The following is a 14,378-nucleotide window of genomic DNA, read 5'->3' as shown; positions in this document are numbered from 1 at the left end:
GAGAAATCCTTCCTGGCGGTGAGAAAACCCCAAAAACGCCGGAACTTAACCCAAAATATCCTGAAATATAAAATAATCCAAAAAATCCCGGAAAAAATCCCGAAAATCCCCAAAAAAATCCCACCCAAAACGGCCCCAAACCAACCCAAACCAAGGTGAGGTTTGCCTTGGAGAAATCCTTCCTGGTGGTGAGAGATGGACCAAAAACACCCAAAATACCCCAAATTTAGCCCAAAATATCTGAAATGATACAAAAATGCACAAAATCCCCGAAAAAATCCCGAAAATCCCACCCAAAACGGCCCCAAACCAACCCAAACCAACCCAAACCAACGTGAGTTTCACCCTTGGGAAATCCTTCCTGGCGGTGAGAGATGGACCAAAAACACCCAAAATACCCCGAATTTAACCCAAAATATCTGAAATGATACAAAAATCAAAAAAATCCCCGAAAAAATCCCGAAAATTCCCACCCAAAATGGCCCCAAACCAACCCAACCCAGCATGGAGACCAACGTGAGGTTCGCGCTGGAGAAATCCTTCCTGGCGGTGAGAAAAACCCCAAAAACGCCGGAATTGAACCCAAAATATCCTAAAATGACCCCAAAATATCTGAAATTATCAAAAATCCAAAAAATCCCCGAAAAAATCCCAAAATTCCCACCCAAAACGGCCCCAAAATGGCCCCAAACCAACCCAAACCAGCATCGAGACCAACGTGAGGTTCACCCTTGGGAAATCCTTCCTGGCGGTGAGAGATGGACCAAAAACACCCAAAATACCCCGAATTTAACCCAAAATATCTGAAATGATACAAAAATCCAAAAAATCCCCGAAAAAATCCCGAAATTCCCACCCAAAACGGCCCCAAACCAACCCAACCCAGCATGGAGACCAACGTGAGGTTCGCACTGGAGAAATCCTTCCTGGCGGTGAGAAAAACCCCAAAAACGCCGGAATTGAACCCAAAATATCCTAAAATGACCCCAAAATATCTGAAATTATCAAAAATCCAAAAAATCCCCGAAAAAATCCCGAAATTCCCACCCAAAACGGCCCCAAAACGGCCCCAAACCAACCCAAACCAGCATCGAGACCAACGTCCGCTTCGCGCTGGAGAAATCCTTCCTGGCGGTGAGAAAAACCCCAAAAACGCCGGAATTGAACCCAAAATATCCTAAAATGACCCCAAAATATCTGAAATTATCAAAAATCCAAAAAATCCCCGAAAAAATCCCGAAATTCCCCCAAAAAATCCCACCCAAAACGGCCCCAAACCAACCCAACCCAACGTGAGGTTCACCCTTGGGAAATCCTTCCTGGCGGTGAGAGATGAACCAAAATATCCTAAAATGAACCATTTTTTCACCGTTTTTTCCCCCAAATTTTCCCAAATTCCCGGTTTTTCACCCCGAGCAGAACCAGCAGCCGACGTCGGAGGAGATCCTGGGGATTTCTCCCCTCTCTTTTCCCCCAATTTTCTCCATAAATTTCCCGTTTTTTCCCCGATTTTTCCCATTTTTTCACCGTTTTTTCCGTATTTTTTCCTCCAAATTTTCCCAAATTCACGTTTTTTCACCCAAATTTTCCCAAATTCCCGGTTTCTTGTCCCAGAACCAGCAGCCGACGTCGGAGGAGATCCTGGCGATTTCTCCCCTCTCATTTCCCCATTTCCCCCCAATTTTCCCCATAAATTTCCCGTTTTTTCCCCGTTTTTTCCCCGATTTTTCCCATTTTTTCACTGTTTTTTCCCCCAAATTTTCCCAAATTCCCGGTTTTTCACCCCGAGCAGAACCAGCAGCCGACGTCAGAGGAGATCCTGGGGATTTCTCCCCTCTCTTTTCCCCCAATTTTCTCCATAAATTTCCCGTTTTTTCCCCGATTTTTCCCATTTTTTCACCGTTTTTTCCGTATTTTTTCCTCCAAATTTTCCCAAATTCACGTTTTTTCACCCAAATTTTCCCAAATTCCCGGTTTCTCGTCCCAGAACCAGCAGCCGACGTCGGAGGAGATCCTGGCGATTTCTCCCCTCTCATTTCCCCATTTCCCCCCAATTTTCCCCATAAATTTCCCGTTTTTCCCCGTTTTTTCCCCTTTTTTCACCGTTTTTTCCCTGATTTTTCCCCAAATTTTCCCAATTTTTGGTTTTTTCGCCCCGAGCAGAACCAGAAGCCGACGTTGGAGGAGATCCTGGGGATTTCTCCCCTCTCTTTTCCCCGTAATTTTCCCCATAAATTTCCCATTTTTTCCCCGATTTTTCCCATTTTTTCCCCGTTTTTCCCCCAAATTTTCCCAAATTTCCGTTTTTTCACCCAAATTTTCCGAAATTCCCGGTTTCTCCTCCCAGAACCAGAAGCCGACATTGGAGGAGATCCTGGCGATTTCTCCCCTCTCATTTCCCTGTAACTTCCCCATTTCCCCCCCAATTTTCCCCATAAATTTCCCATTTTTTCCCCATTTTTTCCCATTTTTTCACCGTTTTTTCCCGTTTTTTCACCCAAATTTTCCCAAATTCCCGGTTTCTCGTCCCAGAACCAGCAGCCGACGTCGGAGGAGATCCTGGGGATTTCTCCCCTCTCATTTCCCCCAATTTTCCCCATAAATTTCCCGGTTTTTCCCCGATTTTTCCCTGATTTTTCCCATTTTTTCACCGTTTTTTCCCATTTTTTCACCGTTTTTTCCCCCAAATTTTCCCAATTTTCGGGTTTTTCACCCCAGAACCAGAAGCCGACGTTGGAGGAGATCCTGGCGATTTCTCCCCTCTCATTTCCCCCATTTGCCCCCCAATTTTCCCCATAAATTTCCCGTTTTTTCCCCAATTTTTCCCATTTTTTCCCCAATTTTCCCCATTTTTTCACCGTTTTTTCCCCCAAATTTTCCCAATTTTTGGGTTTTTCACCCCAGAACCAGCAGCCGACGTCGGAGGAGATCCTGGGGATTTCTCCCCTCTCATTTCCCCCATTTGCCCCCCAATTTTCCCCATAAATTTCCCGTTTTTTCCCCAATTTTTCCCATTTTTTCACCGTTTTTTCACCGTTTTTTCCCCCAAATTTTCCCAATTTTTGTTTTTTCCACCCCAGAACCAGAAGCCGACGTCGGAGGAGATCCTGGGCATGGCGGAGCAGCTGCACATGGAGAAGGAGGTGATCCGCGTCTGGTTCTGCAACCGGCGCCAGAAGGAGAAACGCATCAACCCCAGCGGGGCCGCCCCGAATCCGCCCAATTTCACCCCAAACCTGAGCCCGAGCGCGGCCCCGAACCCGCCCGGATTCACCCCAAAACCGCCCCCCAACGTCCCCAACGTCCCCAACGTCCCCAACGTCCCCAACGTCCCCAACGTCGCCAACGTCCCCAACGTCGCCAACGTCCCCAACGTCGCCAACGTCGCGAATTTGACCCAAAACGTCGCGAATTTGACCCAAAACGTCGCGAATTTGAGCCAAAATGTGGCGAATTTGACCCAAAACGTCGCGAATTTGAGCCCGAGCGTCGGCGCCGTCGGCGCGAAGGGAACGAGCTACGGAGCGCAGGGGGTGAGCGCGGAACGGGGGAATTTGGGGGTTTGGGGGATTTGGGGTTTTTGGGGTTTTTGGGGTTTTTGGGGGATTTGGGGATTTTGGGGGATTTGGGGTTTTTGGGATTTTTGGGGTTTTTGGGTTTTGGGGGATTTGGGGATTTGGGGATTTTGGGGGATTTGGGGTTTTTGGTTTTTTTGGGGATTTGGGGTTTTTTGGGGTTTTTGGCGTTTTTGGGGATTTGGGGGTTTTGGGGTTTTTGGGGGACTTTTGGGGATTTTTGGGGGTTTTTATGGGGTTTAGGATTTGGGGATTTTGGGGGTTTTGGGATTTTGGGCTTTTGGGGTTTTTGGGGATTTTGGGGTTTTGGGGTGGGTTTGAGGTTTGGGGAATTTGGGGTTTTTGGGGTTTTTGGGGTTTGGGGGGCAATGGGATTTTTGGGGATTTTTATGCGGTTTACGATGTGGGGAATTTGGGAGATTTTCGGGATTTGGGGGATTTGGGGGATTTGGGGTTTTTGGGGATTTGGGGATTTTGGGGGATGTGGGGTTTTTGGGATTTTTGGGGTTTTTGGGTTTTGGGGGATTTGGGGATTTGGGGATTTTGGGGGATTTGGGGTTTTTGGTTTTTTTGGGGATTTGGGGTTTTTGGGGTTTTTGGCGTTTTTGGGGATTTGGGGGTTTTGGGGTTTTTGGGGGACTTTTGGGGATTTTTGGGGTTTTTATGGGGTTTAGGATTTGGGGATTTTGGGGGTTTTGGGATTTTGGGGTTTTTGGGGTTTTTGGGGTTTTGGGGTTTTTGGGGATTTGGGGGTTTTTGTGGGGTTTGGGGTTTGGCGGGAAATGGGGTTTTTTGGGGATTTTTGGGGGTTTTAATGGGGTTTAGGATTTGGGGTTTTTGGGGGTTTTGGGGGTTTTTGGGGTTTTGGGGGATTTGGGGATTTGGGGTTTTTGGGGTTTTTGGGGTTTTTGGGGTTTTTGGGGGCAGTTTTGGGGGTTTTATGCAGTTTAGGATGTGGGGAATTTGGGAGATTTTGGGGTTTTTGGGGGTTTTGGGGTTTTTTGGGGTTTTTGGGGATTTGGGGGTTTTTGGGGTTTTTGAGATTTTGGGGTTTTTGGGGTTTTTGGGGAGAAATTTGGGGGTTTTGGGGTTTTGGGGGATTTGGCGTTTTTTAGGGGGGTAATTTTTTGGAATTTTTAGGGGTTTTATGGATATTTATGGGGTTTAGGATTTGGAGGGTTTGGGGGTTTTTTGGGGGTAATTTTTTAGGTATTTATGGGGTTTCTGTGGGGTTTAGGATTTGGGGGGTTTGGGGTTTTTTGGGGGTCATTTTTTTGATTTTTTAGGGTTTTTATGGATATTTATGGGGTTTAAGATCTGAGGTTATTGGGGTTTTTTTGGGGGTTATTTTTTTGGGGAATTTTGGGGGTTTTTATGGAGTTTTTATGGGGTTTAGGATTTGGGGGGTTTGGGGTTTTTATGCAGTTTGAGGTTTTTGGGTTTTGAGGTTTTTGGGGTTTTTTGGGTGGGGAATTGGGAGTTTGGGGTTTTGAGGGGGTTGGGGTTTTTTGGGGAGGTTTTGGGGTTTTTATGGGGTTTGGGAGTTTCGGGGTCTTTGGGGGTCTGGGTTTTGGGTGGGTTTTAGAGGTTTTTGGGGATTTGGGGTGAAATGGGATTTTTTGGGGGGTTTTTGTGGGGTTTTAAAAGGATCCTTTGGGTTTTTTATGGGGTTTTTGGGGGTTTTTGGGGGGATTTTCTGCTGTTTTGGGAGTTGGGGTTTTTGGGTTCGTTCATTGTTCGATGTCGGTCATTGTCCCCAAAATGTCCCCAAATGTCCCCAAAATGTCCCCAAAATGTCCCCAAAATGCCCCAAAATGTCCCCAAATGTCCCCAAAATGTCCCCAAAATGTCCCAAAATGTCCCCAAATGTTCCCAAAATGTCCCCAAAATGTCCCCAAATGTCCCCAAATATCCCCAAATGTCCCCAAAATGGCCACAAATGTCCCCAAAATGCCCTAAAATGTCCCCAAATGTCCCCAAAATGTCCCCAAAATGCCCCAAAATGTCCCCAAATGTCCCCAAATGTTCCCAAAATGCCCCAAAATGTTCCCAAATGTCCCCAAATGTCCCCAAAATTCCCCAAAATGTCCCCAAAATGTCCCCAAATGTCCCCAAATGTCCCCAAATGTTCCCAAAATGCCCCAAAATGTCCCCAAATGTCCCCAAATGTCCCCAAAATGTCCCCAAGTGTTCCCAAATGTCCCCAAATGTCCCCAGGTGACCCCGGCCGGCCCCGCCCTCGGCAGCCTCGGCACCACAGGTGGGTCTGGGACCCCAAAACCCCAAAAAAAAACCCCAAAAATGGAGGGGGAGGGGAGGGGGTTGGTGGATTTGGGGAAATTTTAACCAAATTTGGGAAATCTAAAAGGAATTTTAAGGGGAATTTTAAGGGGAATTTTGGGGTATTTTAATGGAATTTTGGGGTATTTTAAAGGAATGGGGCAAATTTTAAAGGATTTTGGGGTATTTTAAGGGGATTTGGGGAATTTTAAGGGGACTTGTGGGGGTATTTTAAGCAGATTTTGTAAATTTTAAGGGGGTTCTGTCAATTTGAAGGGGAATTTTAGGGTGTTTTAACCAAATTCGGGGTATTTTAAGCAGACTTGGGATTTTCAAAGGGATTTAGGGACTTTAAAGGGGAATTTTGGGGTGTTTGAACCAATTTGGGGGAATTTTAATGGGATTTTGTGAATTTTAAGTGGATTTAGGGGATTTTAATAGAATTTGGGGAATTTTAGTGGAGTTTTGCGAATTTTAACGGAGTTTAGGGAATTTTAACGGAATTTGGGGAATTTTAACGGAATTTAGGGAATTTTAACGGAGTTTGAGGAATTTTAACGGAATTTGAGGAATTTTATCGGGATTTGGGGAATTTTAACGGAATTTGGGGAATTTTAACGGAGTTTGAGGAATTTTAATGGAATTTGGGGAATTTTAATGGAGTTTAGGGAATTTTAATGGAATTTGGGGAATTTTAACGGAGTTTGGGGAATTTTAATGGAATTTGGGGAATTTTAATGGAGTTTAGGGAATTTTAATGGAATTTGGGGAATTTTAACGGAGTTTGGGGAATTTTAATGGAATTTGGGGAATTTTAACGGAGTTTGAGGAATTTTAACGGAATTTGGGGAATTTTAATGGAATTTGGGGAATTTTAACGGAATTTGGGGAATTTTAACGGAGTTTGAGGAATTTTAACGGAATTTGGGGAATTTTAACGGAATTTGGGGAATTTTAACGGAGTTTGAGGAATTTTAACGGAATTTGAAGAATTTTAACGGAGTTTGGGGAATTTTAACGGAGTTTGGGGAATTTTAACGGAATTTGGGGAATTTTAACGGAATTTGAAGAATTTTAACGGAGTTTGGGGAATTTTAACGGAATTTGGGGAATTTTAACGGAATTTTGCGAATTTTAACGGGATTTTGTGACTGACCCTGACCCTTTGTCCCCTCCCCCCCCAGTGACGTCACTGAGCGCCCGCCCCTCCCCCCCGGAGGCCCCGCCCGGCTCCGCCCCCTCCCCCCTCGGGTGAGTTCGGGGGTGGGGGAGGGGCGGGGGTGACCCCGCGTGACCCCGCGTGACCCCGCCATGACCCCGCGTGACCCCGCTGACCCCGCCCCCTTTGCTTTGCCTTGCAGGGGGGCGGTGCTGGGGGGGCTGCTGGGCCCCGCCCCCATGGCCGCCATTCAAGGTGGGTGCGAATGATTGACAGCTGTGATTGACAGCTGCGAGTGAGTGATTGACAGCTGGGAGTGATTGACAGCTGGGAGTGATTGACAGATGGAGTGATTGACAGCTGGGGGTGAGTGATTGACAGTTATGGGACTGATTGATTGATTGATTGATTGGCAGATGAGTGATTGACAGGCGGGATTGACAGGCATGACAAGTGCTTGATGGGTGATTGACAGGAGTGTGATGGGTGATTGACAGGAACGTGATGGGTGATTGACAGGAGTGTGACGGGTGATTGACAGCTGTGTGACGGGTGATTGACAGCTGTGTGACGGGTGATTGACAGCTGTGTGATGGGTGATTGACAGGAGTGTGATGGGTGATTGACAGGAGTGTGACGGGTGATTGACAGGAGTGTAATGGGTGATTGACAGCTGTGTAATGGGTGATTGACAGCTGTGTGATGGGTGATTGACAGCTGTGTGCCCCGCCCCCCCCTCGCGCTTTTGCCGCCCCTCCCCCTCGCAGGAAATGAAACAGGAAATGCCCAAATTTGGGGGGTGGGGGAGGGGCCCCGAAGAGGGGGGCGGGGCCTGGGGGATTTTGGGGGCGGGGTCTATTCAAATGAGGGGCGGGGTTTCAGTGGGAATTTGGGGGTTGTGGGCGGGGTCTCAATGGGGATTTCGGGGATTTGTGGGCGTGGCCTCTGACGCCCCTCCCCCCTCTCTCCGCAGCCCTGACCGGCGCTGGCCCCGCCCCCGTTCCCGCCCCTCCCCCCTCCCGGCCCCGCCCCTGCGTTGAGGGCGGGGCTCTGCTGGGCGGGGCGGGAGGGGGAGGGGCTGGGGGCGGGGCCAGCCCGAGCCCCGCCCTCTTCCCACTGCTCGGCCCCGCCCCCGCCCCGCCCTGCCCCTCCCCCACCTCCTGCTCCTCCTCCTGCCCCTCCCCCTCCTGCTCCTCCTGCAGCCCCTCCCCCTCCCCGCCCCTCCCCCACCTTGGGGGCGGGGTCTGAACGGGGGGGAGGGGCCGAACCCCGCCCCGCCCCCTCTGCCCCTCCCCCACAGCTACGAACCAAAAACCGGCCCCGCCCCCGCCCTTAATTAATTTAATTTAATTTATTTTAATTATTTGAATGTGGGAGGGGCCGCCGCCCCTCCCCCACCCCCCTTTAGCCCCTCCCCCTCCTTCGCCCCCGAGTTTGAATTTGGGGTAAAAAACCCCAAAAAAAGGGGAGGGGGGGGGGGAGATCCCGCCCCTCCCCCCACCCCCAAAAAGTGACTTTTTCGCACCAAAAAAAATTCCCACGGTGGGGGGAAGGGCTTGGGGGAGGGGCGGGGGTGGGGGCGGGGTTTGAGGCCCCGCCCCTTCCTCAGTTCAGCCCCTCCCCCACCCCCAGCTCAGCCCAAAGCTCGCAACGTCGGACCTCGCGCGGGGGGGGAGGGGCGGGAGGCGGCTCTGGGGGGAATTCGGGCGATTTTGGGAAAATTTGGGGAAAAAAAATCGGGGAAAAGAATTTTTGGGGATTTTTAGGGTGGTGGGAGGGGCCTCGCCCGTGGCCACGCCCCTCGCCCCTCCCCCACCCCCGTATTTATTGTCTTGTTTGGGGGGGAGGGGCGCGGCCGAGGGGGGAGGGGAGAAACAAATGGGGGGGAAAATTGGGGAAAAATGGGGGAAAATGGGGGAAAAAAAGGGGAAAAATTGGGGAAAATGGGAGAAAAAAAAAGAGGGGAAAAAAAGGGGAAAAATTGGTGAAAAATGGGAAAAAAAAAAGTGGGAAAAAAATGGGGAAAAATTGGTGGAAAATGGGAAAAAAAAAGTGGGGAAAAAATGGGGAAAAAAGGGAAAAAAAGGGAAAAAAGGGAAAAAAAGGGGAAAAAACAGGGGGAAAAAGGGAAAAAAGGGGAAAAAAGAGAAAAAAAGGGAAAAAGGGGGAAAAAAGGGGAAAAAAGGGAAAAAAGGGAAAAAAAGGGGAAAAAAGAGAAAAAAAGGGGAAAAAGGGGGAAAAAAGGGAAAAAAAGGGGAAAAAGGGAAAAAAGGGAAAAAAAGGGAAAAAAAGGGGAAAAAAGGGAAAAAAAGGGGAAAAAAAGGGGAAAATACGGAAAAAAAAGGAAAAAAAGGGGAAAAAAGGGGAAAAGCGGCGCCGGCCCCTCCCCCGCAGTGCCTGAGGCGCCCCTCCCCCACAGCCACAGATACCTCAGGGGAGGAGCCCCAAAATCGCCGGAATTTGCCCCAAATCCGGGGGTTCCCCGAAGGTCGCCCCTCCCCCCACGCGGATTTTGGGGCCTTTTGGGGCTTTTTGGGGCGTTTGGGACAGAGAGAGGAAAAAAATGGGGAAAAAAATGGGGAAAAATGAGGGGAAAAATGGAAATTTTGGGGTTGGAGGGGGGAGGGGCGACAACGATTTTTGGGGGTTTTTGTGGTGTTTGATTTGAATGTGGAAATGAGGAGGGAAAATGGGAAAAAATGGGGAAATTCCCCAAATTTGAGGGGTTTGGAGGAGACCCCGGTGGTGGTGGAGAGGAAAAATGACCAAAAATGGGTAAAAAGAACCAAAAATGGGAAGAAAGTGGAGAAAACGAGGAGGAAAAGCCAAAAAAAAAAAATGGAAAAAGAAGGAAAATGTCAAAAAAAAAAAAGATTTAAAAGGACAAAAAAAAAAAAAAAAAAAGACAAAAAAAGGAGCCAAAAAAGCGAAAAAAGGAGGAAAAAGCCAAAAAAAAAAAAAAGTGAAATGAAGCCAAAAATGGAGGTGGGAATGGAATGGATGGAAAATGGGGGAAAAGGAGAAAAAAGTGAGGAAAAAGGAGGGAAGTGGACGTGGAAAGGAGGAAAATGAGGAAAAAATGGAGAAAAATGGACAGAAATGGTCAGGAAAAGACAAAAATGGACACAAAAGGAGAAAAATGGAGAAAAATGGATGAAAAATGTCAGTGAAATGAGAAAAAATGACCAAAAAGGGAGGAAAATGGACCAAAATGGCAAAAAAGGAGAAAAATTGTCAGAAAGGAAGAAAAATGGACAAAGAAGGGACAAAAATGGAGAAAAATGGGAAGAAAAGGAGAAAAATGGACAAAAATGGGCAGAAAAAGAGAAAAATTGTCAGGAAAGGAGAAAAAATGGACAAAACCTGGTCAAGAGTGGCCAGAAAAGGAGAAAAATGGACAAAAATTGGGAAAAATGGGGAAAAAAAGAGAAAAATGGACAAAGAATGGAGAAAAATGGACAAAGCTGGGCAAAAAATGGCCAGAAAATGATGAAAAATGGCAAAAAAAGGAGAAAAATGGACAAAAATGGGCAGAAAAAGAGAAAAATTGTCAGGAAAGGAGAAAAAATGGATAAAACCTGGTCAAGAACGGCCAGAAAAGGAGAAAAATGGACAAAAATGATCAGAAATGGTGAAAAAAAGAGAAAAATGGACAAAGAATGGAGAAAAATTGAGAAAATGGATAAAAATGGACAAAAAATGGACAAAAAATGGCCAGAAAATGATGAAAAATGGCCAAAAAAAGGAGAAAAATGGACAAAAATGGACAGAAAAAGTGAAAAATTGTCAGGAAAGGAGAAAAATGGACAAAACCTGGTCAAGAGTGGCCAGAAAAGGAGAAAAATGGACAAAAATGGACAAAAATGGGCAGAAATGGTGAAAAAAAAGAGGAAAATGGACAAAGAATGGAGAAAAATGGAGGAAATGGATAAAAATGGACAAAACCTGGTCAAGAGTGGCCAGAAAAGGACAAAAATGGACAAAAATGATCAGAAATGGTGAAAAAAAGAGAAAAATGGACAAAGAATGGAGAAAAATGGATAAAAATGGGCAGAAAAAGAGAAAAATTGTCAGGAAAGGAGAAAAAATGGACAAAACCTGGCCAAGAACGGCCAGGAAAGGACAAAAATGGCCAGAAAATGCCAAAAAGTGGCAAAAAATGGCCAGAAAATGCCAAAAAAGGACAAAAAGTGGCAAAAAATGGCCAGAAAATGCCAAAAAGTGGCAAAAAAATGGCCAGAAAATGCCAAAAAAGGACAAAAAGTGGCAAAAAAATGGCCAGAAAATGCCAAAAAAAGGACAAAAAGTGGCAAAAAAATGGCCAGAAAATGCCAAAAAGTGGCAAAAAAATGGCCAGAAAATGCCAAAAAAAAGGACAAAAAGTGGCAAAAAAGGGCAGGGAATGCCCAAAAAAGGCCAAAATTGCCAAAAAAGGGCGGAAACGCCCCCAAAATGCCAAAAAAGGACAAAAAGCGGCGCCAAAACGGCCCCAAAATGGCGCCCGCAGACCAAAAATGGGGGAGGGGCGGCCCCGCCCCCGCCCCGCCCCCCCGCAGCTGGAATGAACCAAAAAGGGCCCCAAGGGGGGGGAGGGGCCAAAAATACCTCAGAATGAAACCAAAAATTGGGGGGGGACGGGGGGAGGGGGGGTGGGGGAGGGGGGGATGTGGTGGACATCGTGGTGGTCATGGTCATGGTGGGCATCATGGTGGGCATCATGGTGGGCATCATGGTGGGCATCGTGGTGGTCATCGTGGTGGACATGGTGGTCATAGTGGACATGGTGGTCATCATGGTGGTCATCATGGTGGTCATGGTGGACATCATGGTGGGCATCATGGTGGGCATCGTGGTGGTCATCGTGGTGGACATGGTGGTCATCATGGTGGTCATCATGGTGGTCATGGTGGTCATGGTGGTCATGGTGGACATCATGGTGGACATCATGGTGGGCATCATGGTGGTCATCATGGTGGACATCATGGTGGTCATGGTGGTCATCATGGTGGTCATGGTGGACATCATGGTGGGCATCATGGTGGTCATGGTGGTCATCATGGTGGGCATCATGGTGGTCATGGTGGTGGTCATCGTGGTGGACATGGTGGTCATAGTGGACATGGTGGTCATCATGGTGGACATCATGGTGGTCATCATAGTGGTCATCATGGTGGTCATGGTGGTCATCATAGTGGTCATCATGGTGGTCATCATGGTGGTCATCATAGTGGTCATCATGGTGGTCATAATGGTGGTCATGGTGGGCATCATGGTGGACATCATGGTGGTCATGGTGGGCATCATGGTGGTCATCATGGTGGTCATCATGGTGGTCATGGTGGTCATCATGGTGGTCATGGTGGTCATGGTGGACATCATGGTGGTCATGGTGGTCATGGTGGACATCATGGTGGACATCATGGTGGTCATGGTGGTCATAATGGTGGTCATGGTGGGCATCGTGGTCATCATGGTGGTCATCATGGTGGTCATCGTGGTGGTTATGGTGGTCATCATGGTGGACATCATGGTGGTCATGGTGGTCATGGTGGTCATCATGGTGGTCATGGTGGTCATGGTGGACATCATGATGGGCATCATGGTGGTCATGGTGGGCATCATGGTGGTCATCATGGTGGTCATCATGGTGGTCATGGTGGTCATGGTGGTCATGGTGGTCATCATGGTGGGCATCATGGTGGTCATGGTGGTCATGGTGGACATCATGGTGGACATCATGGTGGACACCATGGTGGACATGGTGGACATGGTCCTGGTGGACATCATGGTGGTCATGGTGGACATCATGGTGGACATCATGGTGGACATCATGGTCATCAGGTGGTCATGGTGGACATTGTCTTGGTGGTCATCATGGTGGACATCATGGTGGAAATCATGGCGGCCATGGCGGCCATTTTGGCTGTTGTCGTGGCGGTCACCATCATGGTCATGGAGGTCATGGTGGCCACCATGGTGGTGGTGATGGTGGCCATCGTCATGGTCATGGTGGTCGTCATCATGGTGACTGTGGTGGCCATGGAGGTCACGGTCATGGTGATGGTGGAAAGAGGAAATGGTCATGGTCATCACCACCACCAATGGTGGTCATGGTGATGGTGACGGTGGCCATGTTGGCCACCGTGGTGGTGGTGATGATGGCCATCGTCATGGTCATGGTGGTCGTCATCGTGGAGGCCGCTGTCGTGCTCATGGTGGTGGTGGCCATGGTCATGGTGACCATTGATACGGTCATGGTCACGGTGGCCGTTTCGGCCATGGTCATGGTGGCGATCACCACCATGGTGGCCATCACCATGGTGACCATTGACATGGTCATGGTGGCCATCGTCATGGTGGCCATTGTCATGGTCATGGTGGCCATCACCATGGTGGCCATCGTCATGGTGGCCATCACCATGGTGGCCATTGTCATGGTCATGGTGGCCATTGATACGGTCATGGTCATGGTGGCCATTTCGGCCATGGTCATGGTGGTGATCACCGCCATGGTGGCCATCGTCATCGTCATGGTGGCCATCACCATGGTGGCCATTGTCATGGTGCTCATGGTGGCCATTGTCATGGTGGCCATTGTCATGCTCATGGTGGCCATCGTCATGGTGGCCATCGTCATCGTCATGGTGGCCATCACCATGGTGGCCATTGTCATGGTGCTCATGGTGGCCATTGTCATGGCGGCCATTGTCATGGTCATGGTGGCCATTGACATGCTGCTCATGGTGGCCATCACCATGGTGACCATTGTCATGGTGACCATTGACATGGTGGTCATGGTGGCCACCGTCATGGCAACCATTGTCATGCTCATGGTGGCCATTGACATGGTCATGGTGCCCATCACCTGGTGACCATTGTTATGGTGGTCATGGTGGCCATCACCATGGTGGCCATTGTCGTGGTGGTCATCGTCATGGTGACCATTGACATGGTGGTCATGGTGGCCATCACCACCATCATGGCGGCCATCATCATGGTGAACATTGACATGGTGGCCATTGTCATGGTGGCCATTGACATGCTCATGGTGGCCATCCCCATGGTGGCCATCATCATGGTGAACATTGACATGGTGGCCATTGTCATGGTGGCCATTGTCATGCTCGTGGTGGCCATCGTCATGGTGAACATTGACATGGTGGCCATTGTCATGGTGGCCATCACCATGGTGGCCATCCCCATGGTGGCCATCGTCATGGTGACCATTGACATGGTGGTCATGGTGGCCATCACCACCATCATGGTGGCCATCGCCGTGGTGAACATTGACATGGTGGCCATCGTCATGGTGGCCATTGTCATGCTCATGGTGGCCATCCCCATGGTGGCCATCGTCATGGTGC

This window comes from Ammospiza caudacuta, chromosome 38 (genome assembly GCF_027887145.1).
Source record: "Ammospiza caudacuta isolate bAmmCau1 chromosome 38, bAmmCau1.pri, whole genome shotgun sequence".
In the NCBI taxonomy this organism is placed as follows: domain Eukaryota; kingdom Metazoa; phylum Chordata; class Aves; order Passeriformes; family Passerellidae; genus Ammospiza; species Ammospiza caudacuta.
Note: the sequence above shows the minus strand (reverse complement) of the source record.